Raw genomic sequence first — 11,749 nt, 5'->3', positions numbered from 1 at the left:
TCTTCATAATTCTTATTTTATTTTGACAATAAAATTAGAAAAGGTGTCATCACTTTATTTGAATTGTTTTCAACTTACATGCTGGAATAGTCAGAGATTAGTTGCATATTTTTTTTAATTTCAATTTTACACTTCATAAATATTTTTCTGGCTCCATTTCCAGAGGTCTAATGTAAGATTAGTAAACTATTTTCATTAATATTTGCATTTAAAACTAAAAAAATTAAAACCTGCACACACCTATATGTAGATGACCTAAAGATTTATAAAACTGGTTAATTATAAAAAAGTAACCATATTATGGTTCAGAGACACAAAGTGGGTATGCTGTGTATTTGGAAATCCTGTGGGCCCAGTCTTCATATATTTTTATAAAATTTCTGAAGTTTTGAAGAATAATCAGAATGAATATTACTGAGGTTCTACCACTGATGTTTGTGCAAACTTGAACAAATTAAGTTCTTTGTAAATTTTGTTTACTATAAAATGGGAATAATAATGCCTTAAAACATGGGTGGACAATATAAGAATAATATTATTAAAGCACCCTGCACATAAAATACCCTTTAGTAATATTTTTTTTACTAAAATATATATTTTGGTATACACAGAGACACAGAGAGACAGAGAGAGAGAGAAACACACACACAAGTAGGGAGAATGGGAGACAGAAGCAGGCTTCTTGCTGAGCAGGAAGCCAGATGTGGGGCTTGACCAGGATCCCAGGATCATGACCTGAGCTGAAGGCAGTCACTTAAGGACTGAGTCACCCAGGAGCCCTGCCCTTCAGTAATATTTTATGTAACTTTATTAGTCATAAGTTTTAAATTATTTTAAAACAACAACAACAACAAAACTTCTTGCATGTTATCAAATGGAATTAGCGGTGGTCTTCAGTGCTCCCACCTGTTAGCAGTGTGACTTGACAGTTCACTTGAACTCTGAGCCTTGGTTGCTCAGCTGCAAACAAAACCAAAAACAGTGGTACAGCTATGAGGTTATTGGGTCCTAATTGCTGTAAACTGCACATCGGTGGGAAATTTGTAGATTATGTTTCAATTAATTTATCTTAGTTGACATTAGCATTTATCTTAGTAAAGAAGAACTTCCAATATCCAACTGTTCCTTGCCCAGGGGCTTCATGGCTGCTTCCTTGTTTTTTAGAAACTTGGCAGAGAGGAGCCTGGGTGGCTCAGGTGGTCTTGCATCTGACTCCTGGTTTCGGCTCAGGTCATGATCTCAGCATCATGAGACTGAGCCCCTTTTTGGCCTCTGGGTACTTAGCACAAAATCTTTCTGAAAATCTCTCCTCTCTCTCTGTCCTCTCTGCTTATGTGTGCACTCATGCTCTTTCCCTGTCTCTCAAATAAAATTTTTAAAAAACTAAATACAAATAAATAAAAATATAGCAGATACTAAATGTGGGAAAATAAGAGGGAGAATGAAGGACATTTACTTTAGTACTTTTGCAATAATTACTCTTAGCCTTTGTTAATATTCTAGTATTTTCCTCATTCCTATCCATTGACTGTGCATTTATGTATCTATTTCCTGATCATCTTTACTCTCTTCCCATCCATCTGCCTTCGTACTTGCTTTCTTCTTTATAGCTCACTCATTCCCTTCCACCTCCCATTTAAAAAAAAAAATGGGTTTTTATGCAAAGAATAGGATTAATTGTATTTATGACTTCATAAAGCCTTGAGACATCCAACGCATCATTCTGGTTTCATTTTGGTTAACTTCGATGTTTTATTCGTCATTCAATATGGAGTAGTTTCATCGGTTAGTATATTCTAAATTCCCATGTGTTGTAAAGCAAAGTCAGCAGTATAATAAATCTAAAAATCTATTTTAGCTCAATTATTCCTAGACTGTTGTTAAAAACATACATCCTAAAGGAAACCACCATAAATCGTTTTGGCAAATACTCTTGCCACCTCCTTTAACAAAATTCAAAGACATTAATCTATAAAAATAAACACACATACATTTGCCTCATGTTCATTATTCATGGATTTCCTATTTGTAAGTTTGCCTATTAGACAAAATTTATAATTTGCAACCCCCAAAATCAGTAGTTGCTGTATTTTGAAATCATGCATGGACATGGGCAGAACATCAAAAATTTGAGTCACTCCGTGACATGTTCCCAGCTAAGGCTGAACAAAGTGACACTCCGCCTTCTTGTTTCAGCTCTCAGACTATAAATCAGTGTCTCTTCCCCAGTATATAGAGTGCCATGCTTTTCACATATTTCTACTCTTTTTTGGTGATTTTGCTGTTTCAAGAGTCTCATAAGTTTAGTGCTAAAGCTCTGTCCAGTGTTTTTAAGAGCAAGGGGGTCATGATGTGCCTTATGGAGAAAGTAACTTATACCCCCATAACAATGTATAATACATGCATTATAAATATGTATTTTATTTGTATTATGTTATATGTGAACGATACCCTGTTATAAAATAGTCCTAAATACCATTAACACTACTGCCATTGTTTAAATAATATATAATACCTATAAAATACATAATGTCACACATATAAATATACATATTAATAGGATACATAACTTTATTAGTCATACGTTAAACTATAAAACCATAATTATGAATAAAACTTTCTGCATTTTCCACAGTGTATTTAGCTGTGGTCTATAGTTCTCTCGCTTACTTGCTTTGTGACCCTAGAAAATTAACTGACCCTGAGCCTTGATTTCTCGGCTCCAAAATAATGGACTTTAACTAAGGTGTAAGTCCTAGTGCTACTGGCCGCAGTTCAGTGTTAATAAATAAATACTGTAATACATCCAGGGATAGGAAGAGGAAATTTGCTGACCTGTACACAAGGCCTCTCTCAAAATTGCTGAAATCACATCTATAGTGTGTAATGAAACTATGGAAAAAGACTAAAGTTGTGGATTCATGAGATAACTGATAATGTATAGTGGACAGCATTGTTGTGAGGCTGAAAACAAAACAATTTATGGTCACATTACCCAGGGTCAGGAATATGTTAAACACTTCCCTGCTGATGTTGACTGGTTTGCATGTTTCAAAAAGTAATCTGGCCAAATAGCCTTAGCAGGTGAGGTCAGTTCTGCAGATCAGGAGGCTGCTGGAGGGTGGGGGAATGACCTGAAGAGTATTACACAGAAACAGGATTATGTGCAAGAGCAGATTGTCCATGCTGAGAGTTGCTCATCTCACAAAGACATTGACAAAACAACTGTACAGTGAAAATGACCTCCCAAATCTCTGGCTTCATCACTCAAAGAGAATGCAATTAATTAATTTTAAGAAATGTTAAATAAGGTATCTTAAACAGACACACGTAAAATAAGGTTTTATGTGGATAAGTTGATGAAAATGTTGTTGGCAGAGGTTTGCAGGAAACGGACTTTGTATTCACCCTAGAAGTAGTGGTTCTGTATTTGCTAATTCAGTGTTCACAGCAACTTTATAGAACATAAATACCATGAAAAATGAGAATATATCATGTGTCCAATCATAAATACATAGTCACATATATATGTATATATATTTTTTAAAAGAAAAAGAAACATGAACAACCCGAACTTAATCATTGTCACAGAAATTGCCAAAGTGAATGACTTTTATGATTAACTTTTAAGTCACTTGTATGTGAAATGGTTTCCAATTATTTGCTTTCACAGAAATTGAAAGGATCAAATCAAGTTGGTAGCTTGATACATCATAAAAAACACTTTAGATTACTGTTTGCCTTTTATCACGTGGCTTGCAAATTGTTCAAATAATTGCTGACACTTCTACAAAGGTATTATTAAATAAAGGTTGTTTTCTGTTTTTTTCTAACTGTAAAAGTGAATATTAAATAAATAATATTTATGTTAATGATACATTTAGAAAAAGTGACAAATCAATGTCAGTTTAAAGTGAAATGTTTATAAAAATAAAATTCCTGAGATATAAACATTTTATTTTTAAATATTTAAACTTAGTATAAAAACATTTAATACAAACAAAACGCATAGTGAGATATATATTTTTTTTAACTTATTTAAGGGGCACCTGGGTGGCTCAGTGGGTTCAGCCTCTGCCTTTGATTCAGGGTCCTGGGATTGAGCCCCACATCGGGCTCTCTGCTCAGCAGGAAGCCTGCTTCCCCCTCTCCCTCTGCGTGCCTCTCTGCCTACTTGTGATCTCTCTGTCAAATAAATAAATAAAAATTAAAAAAATAAACTTAAGCACAGGAGAAAAAAAAGCAATTTGAAGTGATAAAAGAAGTCTCACTTCATTTATCTCCACATCGTGATCCAATTCTCAAAATTCCCTTATTTTTCTCCACTGATGATCTAACAACTTTTTAATTTATAACATTTAAAGATTTATAAATGTAATCATAAAAAATATGACTTGTTAAATGGACATAAAATCGTTATGTCCATTTCTGACCACTCTTATGGTTTGTTATCTTTTCTTGGCTTAATAGTATGTTAAAACCATTAAGACTCTGTACAGAGTATTTACATATGTTAGAGTGAATCTTCTCATTCTTGGCTTCTTTTATAAAGTTGACTTAGTTATTTGCAACTTTCGTCTATTAAAAAAAAATCAGAACATTTTTCGCGTCGTTCGAAAAGCTTGGCGCTTAACTGGAATTTAAATAAATACTCCTGAACAGCAAAATGTATCCATTTATTTAAAACTTATTTCCTGTCTTTAATCCATTTTTTGAAAAAAATTGTCTAGAAATATACATATCAATAAATCCCTGCAAAATGTTAGTCTCTCATTTCCCCATCTTGTTCCTCTTCAATACCCCTGATAGAAAGGACGTTAGTTATCACACCAGACTAAAACGTCAACCAGATGTCCAGACAGTGCGCCCTCTGTGTGTGTGCGCGTAGCCATCTGTCTGTGCCAGGTAGCCTGTGTACTCCATTCTCCACTTAAGTGGCACCCTTACTTCCTGTTAAGCCATTGAGGAAAGGTTTGGGGTTCAAGGCAAACTCTTGCTGCAGGCCACTTGAACCTCATGGTGTCGTCCATCCTTCATGACTGGAGCATTTAATTTTTTGAATTGTTTTCCATGTCAGACTTACACACGTTTTGTATAGGTGGCCCCCTTGACCCTTTAGCATGGTTAATATTCATGCGAATGACTTAATTTTTTTCTAATACTGTTTTCTAACGGATTGCTATAAAATAAGGGAATGATGTGCTCCATCAGTCCATAGTTCTACAGTCTTCCTTCAATGCCTGATCTGCTTGGCTAGAACCAGTGGTTTTGGCTTTAAGCAAAATCAAATTTAAAAGATACATTTGGCCAGCACCAAGTTAGCTCTGAAGGAGGGAATGAATCAGGCAACATAGCGTGCATAGTCCGGTTCTGGATGGCTGATGACGCCCAGACACATTCATCAGCGTGCCTGCCCTGATGTAAGAAACGAGGCTCCATGGGTTCAGACAGTCTTAATTAAAGCAAACCATCAGACCTGGGAAACCTTCAGCTGCATCTCATTAATTTCAGGTTACACATAAGTTAAGGATTGCTCCATAATGAATCTCAACCGTGAGTTACAGATGTTCAGTTTGTTAGAGTAAATTTAGCGGGTCTCATGTAAGTGGATCTAGCATAGATGCACTGAGTTAGTATAACAAGGAATATTTGACAAGAGTCCAAATTTGCAGGCCTCCTCAGGGCTAACACATACCACAGGTAATAATGCTTCCTCTCCAATTTCTGCCTCTGTTTGGCCTATATTTAGTCCAATATGTTAGATCAAATCATTAAAATTCATGACATTCACTTGGTTATGGCATATTATCATCTTGATATATCACTGGATCTGATTTCCTTGTAGTTGATTAAGAATGTTGGGGACTATGTGCAGGATGGATATTAATTTTACAGTTTTTTGGTAATAATTTTGGTTTTGATGTCAGGGTAAAACTGTCCTCATAAAGTAAAAAGTACCTCCTCCTCTTCTGTTTTCTTTAAAAAGTTATGAAAAATTGGGGCTACTCTTCCCTAACTACTCAACTGAATTTACCAATGAAATAAGTTGGATATATAGTTTTCTTTGAGGAAAGGTTTTGATTAATAATTCAATTCTTTTGGGGCACCTGGGTGGCTCAGTCATTTAAGCACCTGACTTCAGCTCCGGTCATGATCTCAGGATTCTGGGATAGGATTCTGGGATCGAGCCCCACATGGGGCTCCCTGCTCAGTGGGGAGCCTATTTTTCCCTCTCCTTTTCACTTTGCCTGCTTGTACTTTCTCTTTCTCTGTGTCAAATAAATGAATTAAAAAAAAAAAAACCAACTTTAAATAAATAAATAATTTGGTTGTTTATAGATATATGGTTTGCCACATGATTCTTTACTAGTCTGCTTTGATTTTTTATGTCATTTGTTTAGTTTAAATTGTCAAATTTATTAGCATAAGGTCACTCATGTACTTAATGTCTGTAGGAGCTAGAGCTTTGTATAATATTTTATAAATATTAATCTTTTATTTATCTAGTTAGTGTTTCCTATCAACATTTTTAACCTTTCAAAATATCAGATTTTGATTTATTCTATTTTGTCCATTTTTTAACCTGTTATACTTACTTATTCTCTTATTTCTATTTTTAAAATCTTTTTAGCTTTCTTTTGTTCTTCCCCTCCTAGGTTCTCATAGGAAAATCTTTTTTTAGAATCTTATTTATTTATTAGAGAGTATGCGCGAGTGGGTGGAGGGGCAGAGGGTAAGGCAGAAGGAGAGAATCTTAAGCAGACTCCATTGTGAGCCCCAGGCAGGGCTTGATCTCATGACCCTGGGATCATGACCTGAGCAGAAACCAAGAGTAGCACACTCAACTATTTGAGCTACCCAGGAGCCCCCTGGAAAAATCTTTGGTCATTGATTTTATAATTTTCTCTGCCTGTAGGCATTATAAATATGTGTATAAGCTATAGTTCAGTGGCATCGTCCAAGTTTGATAATTTATATTTTCCTTTTCATGTAATTCAGTTATATTTTGTAATTCAGTTAAGTTCAGTTGTATTTTCTTGTAAGTTCAGTTATATTTTCTTGTATGACCTATGAATTATTTAGCAGAGTTTTATTAAATGTTCAACTATTGGTTTTTTTTTTCTGGATATTGAATTTATATTCATTTCTAACTTAATTGTTTTGATACTTTTTTGTTAAAAATTTTGATCTTGAAGTTTAGTAGATCACATCTTTATAAATTTTAAACATGCAATGTAAGATCTTGTATATTTATAAAAAAAATTTATAGCCTAAAATGGAAAGTGTGGTGAGTGTTCAGTGTACACTTGAGAGAATATATCTTCTGTAAATCTTAGTGTAATATTTGTAAACATCAATTCAGTTTTCATAGAATTGTTTATTCTTTACTCTTAATTTTGTTACTTCTATCATTTATGAAGGGAGAGGAGTTAAATACTCCACCTATAATTTTGGAGCTGTCGATTTCTGCCCCAGGAGTTATCTGGTTTTGATTCATGTATGTTGACATTCTCTTATTAGGTATATTAGATATATATAAACATCAGGTTGTAATGTGTTCCTGGTGAACTAATTATTTTACCATTATGAAGAATTCTGTTATGTCAGGTAATGCTTCCTGTCTTGAAGTATTTTAACTTGTCTGATATAACCATATCAGCTTTTTCTACTTTTTGACTACTAGAAACATACCTGCTATGAGTTTTTGAGTACAAATGTTTATGTGGACACATATTTTCATTTCTATGAGGTAGATAATTAGGACTGATAAGGGTTTTTTTTTGTTGTTGTTTTTTGTGTGTGCTTTGTTTTGATAAATTGCTTGACAATTAAACACTTAATTCCAGTGGATTGATAGGTTTTTACAGTATGTTTATCTTTTTTTTTTTTTAAGTTTTACTTATTTATTTGACAGAGAGACACAGCGGGAGAGGGAACACAAGCAGGGGCGGTGCTAGAGAGAGAGAAGCAGGCTGGATCCCAGGACCCTGGAGCACGGGCCTGAGCTGAAGGCACAGGCTTAAGGACTGAGCCACCCAGGTGCCCACAGGGTATGCTTATCTAGATGAGAAATGGTAGTACCACTTTGCATTTGAACCTGTATTTTCTGTGATTTCTGGTTGCTCTAGTCAGCAAATGAAACATACACATATAAAACTTAGCATTAGGTATACTCATAGGTATGTCATGGCATCTTACTGTAATTATAATTTGCATTTCCCTAATGACTTTTTGTTGAGCATCTTATCATGTGTTCTTTTCCCCTTACCTGTTTTTTGGTGGTGTATCTGTTAAAAATTTTCTACGTTTCTAGTGTTTCCCACTGAACTGTTAAACTTATTTATACATATTCTGAAGAAATTGTATCAGGTAATGGTTTTGCTAACATTTTCTACTGATTTTTAGTTTTACTTTCTGTTTTGTTAGAAATGCTTTAAAATAGGGTGAAATGATGAAATCCAATTTATCTATTTTTTCTTCTATAGTTTATGCTTTGTATATCTTCCTTATGAAATCTTTTACCTATCCCACTGCAAATAGGGATCTCTATTATATTTTCTCCTAGAATATTTTGTAGATGAAATGGAAGAGCATAGTTTGGTTCACTTCAAGGTAATTTTTGTCATTTTTGCATATAGTGTGAAGAAAAGGTAAAACGTAAGGTTATCCACATGACTATGTTTTTCTTAATTCATTGAAATGTCTTAACACCACTGTTATAAAGTAACAAGCATACATAAGTAGGCCTCCTCTTAATGTCTGATTCTACTTTATTATTTTATATTCTATTGGCTTTCAGTTACATATATTTTATTTTAGTAGCTTCTTTAGAGTTCACATTATACATCTTTGAATTTTCAATATTTATTAAGAGTTAGTATTTATTCTACCTTCCACTTCACTCCTGATTCCAAATTCCCACCTTCTGTCATTTCATGCCTGGGACTCTACTTGCTCTGTGCTGTTTTCTTTGATTTATTTTCGTATCTGTCCCTTCCACAAACTGTTGAGTTCTGCCTTCAGTGCTACTCTTTTCTCTTAAACAGCCATTTGCCTTCAGGAAATCAACAGAAAAAAATATTGTTATTTTTCTGATATGTTTGCCATTTCTTATGCTTTTCTGAATTCCCAACTGGTGTTATTCTTTTTCTGCCCAAAGAACATGATTTAGCATTTCTTCTAGTACAGGTCTATGGCCTGGATCTTGAACTTTTATTTAACTGTAAATTTTCATCCTCATTATTTCTTTTTTCCTGGATTCTCTGTTGAAACCTCACTTTTGGCTTTTTAGTGATAGTATTGCATTGTCTGTGGCTTTGTGGTGTCTGATGAGAAGCTAGCTGTCATGCATTTCAGTGTGGCTCTGTATGTGATAGTTCTTTTGTTCTCTGACTGTTTTCAACCTGCACCCCTCACACCATATTTTTCAGTAGTTCTATCATGATGTGATTTTCTTGGTATTTATCCTAGTTAGCATCTGCTTAAGTGCGTGGATCTTAAAACATAACTGAATGTTTTAATCAAATTGTGTGTGAGGGGAAACTCATTTTATTCAAACTTTTTTTTTCTTTTTTTGCTTTAATTTCAGTCCTCTCTTCCTGTGACTCCAGTTATGGACTGGTTAAACCTTGGTTGATGATCTTTTCTGCAGTCTTCCCTACCTTGAGATGAGATCATTTCAATGATGGACTTTCCAGGTCTCTGATGATTTCCTCTCCCACCAGGCTCCTGTTCACAACCCATAGTGGATTTCTCATTTTGATTATTGTACTTTTTGTTTCTGAAATCTGTGGGGTTTTTTTCTCCATTTATTTGCTGTAGTTTCCAAACTGTTTACTCAGTAAGGTCATGTTTTCCTTCAGTCCTTCAAAATATTTATACTAGTTGCTTGAAAGCCTATGTCCTTCAACACAACATATGAATCCGCTTAATACCTGCTTCTACTTTCTATTAATCTTGACCAAGTAGGATATTTTTGCTTGGCATAGAAGGGCTAGTTGAAATATTTTTCTTTAAGTATTTTAAAGACACTTCCACTGTTTCTGGTATTGCACAATTTCTGAAAATGAATCTTGTCTTGCTTCTTCTGTATGCAATGTTGATTTTTCTTTAATGCCTTCCAGATTTTTCTCTTTACATGTTTCTTTCAGCAAATTGACTTTAACTTTTTCTAACATTTTTCTTCTTTTTGTATTTCTCTTGTTGCAGTTACCTAAGCTTATTAGTTATGTGTTTTTTGGTCTTTGATTTGTTTTGGAAATCTGGGGCCATCGTGCCTTGAAAGAACTCAGCCATTCTCTTCTCCCTTTTGCCTCTCTCAGTAAAATACATGAACATTAATTTTCTGTTTCTGTCCCACATATCTTGAATGTTCTTTTGTTTTTATTTTATTTTTTTAAATTTTTGTATTTCACCCTGAATATTTGAACTTATCTTCAAATCCAGTGAGTCTTTTCTTAGTGGTGTCTGGTCTAATGGAGAGACTTAAATTTTTCTTAGAAAGAGTGTGTATAAGTTCCAGACATCAAGTTGAGAAAAGCAGATGTTGTATATGTTTTTGTATGTCCAGAAATGGGTGTGTTCCCTTCTTCTTTGCTAGGCCTTTATTCTGGAGTGGTTAGAGTTGGTAGTTGAAATATGCTGAGTCTTGTTGGCATGTGTTTTGATGTCTTTGCCTTTGTCTGCAGTTCCCACAGACTCCACATTCATTTAGTGTTGGGTCATAATTTCTATACTTATTGTGAGTTATGGGTCTCTGGAGAACTTTCGTAGTGTTTGTCTGTCTTTCCCTCCTGACTCTGTTGCTCCTGCATTGCTGAATCACAAAGAGCGGTGCCCTTCCCCAGTGGTAGATGCTGATGCTATGCACAAGGTGTTATTCATGACCTTGCTGTGCTTAGCTTTGGGCTGGGGACTTCTTGTCTCCCTTGGCCCAGTCCAGTCATCATCAGGGAGTGAATTTTCTCAGTGTTCCTGCCTCTTTTCCATCAATGGCAGCAAATTCTGCCCTGTAGTTAATGTTGGTCTCCTATAAGGAGAAAGTTACTTCTGCCTTTGCTTAGCAGTAAGAGTTCACTGCTTTGTATCGTGAGGAACTCAAGGCCTGTTTCCTCTCTCTTTCAGAAGATTTTGCATGTACACTTCCCCAGGAGCAGCGAATCCTATGCCTGCCCTAGCTGAGATGCGCTTGTCCCTACCCATATTCCAGTAGGCCCCTGTGTGAGAAATGAGCTGGCACCTCATCAGGAGGTTACGAAAGGCATTCATATTTCTTTCTCATTCTCCACTGGCATCAGACCACCTCTGGCTTTCCCCCAGCACTAAGGAGATGCTTATGCTCCTTAACTTCCAATCTTTCTGTTAAAAATTTAGTAGGAGCAGATGTAGAAAAGTGTGTGATTAAGAACCCACTCTCAGGGGCACCTGGGTAGCTCAGTGGGTTAAGCATCTAAAAAAATTCTGCCTTAGGCTCGGGTCATGATCTCAGGGTTCTGGGATCAAGTCCCACATGGGGCTCTCTGCTCAACAGGGAGCCTACTTCCACCTCCCTCTCTACCTAGTTGTGATTTCAGTCAAACAAAATCTAAAAACAAAAAACAAAAACAAACAAACAAAACCCACTCTCTTTGTGCTTAGGACTCCCTATTACTATGAACCAGTTCTCAGCCTTAGAGTTTTTCTGTAGAGTACTGTTACTTTTTTTTTTTTTTTTAATTATTTGTACCCTCCTGAAGTGCAACAGTTCTTA

At 35.2% G+C, this 11,749-nt stretch overlaps 1 pseudogene; it reads right to left on the bottom strand.

Moving 5' to 3' along the window:
• Positions 1-4,762: 4,762 nt before the first annotated feature.
• On the bottom strand, positions 4,763-9,744 carry LOC123388973 (annotated as a pseudogene).
• Between the last annotated feature and the right edge of the window lie 2,005 nt (positions 9,745-11,749).

This window comes from Mustela putorius, unplaced genomic scaffold, assembly GCF_011764305.1.
Source record: "Mustela putorius furo isolate JIRA1106 unplaced genomic scaffold, ASM1176430v1.1 tig00003932_pilon_pilon_pilon:0A:0A, whole genome shotgun sequence".
NCBI lineage: Eukaryota > Metazoa > Chordata > Mammalia > Carnivora > Mustelidae > Mustela > Mustela putorius.
The sequence above is the reverse complement of the archived record's forward strand: the minus strand, read 5'-3'. Positions and strand labels throughout refer to the sequence as shown.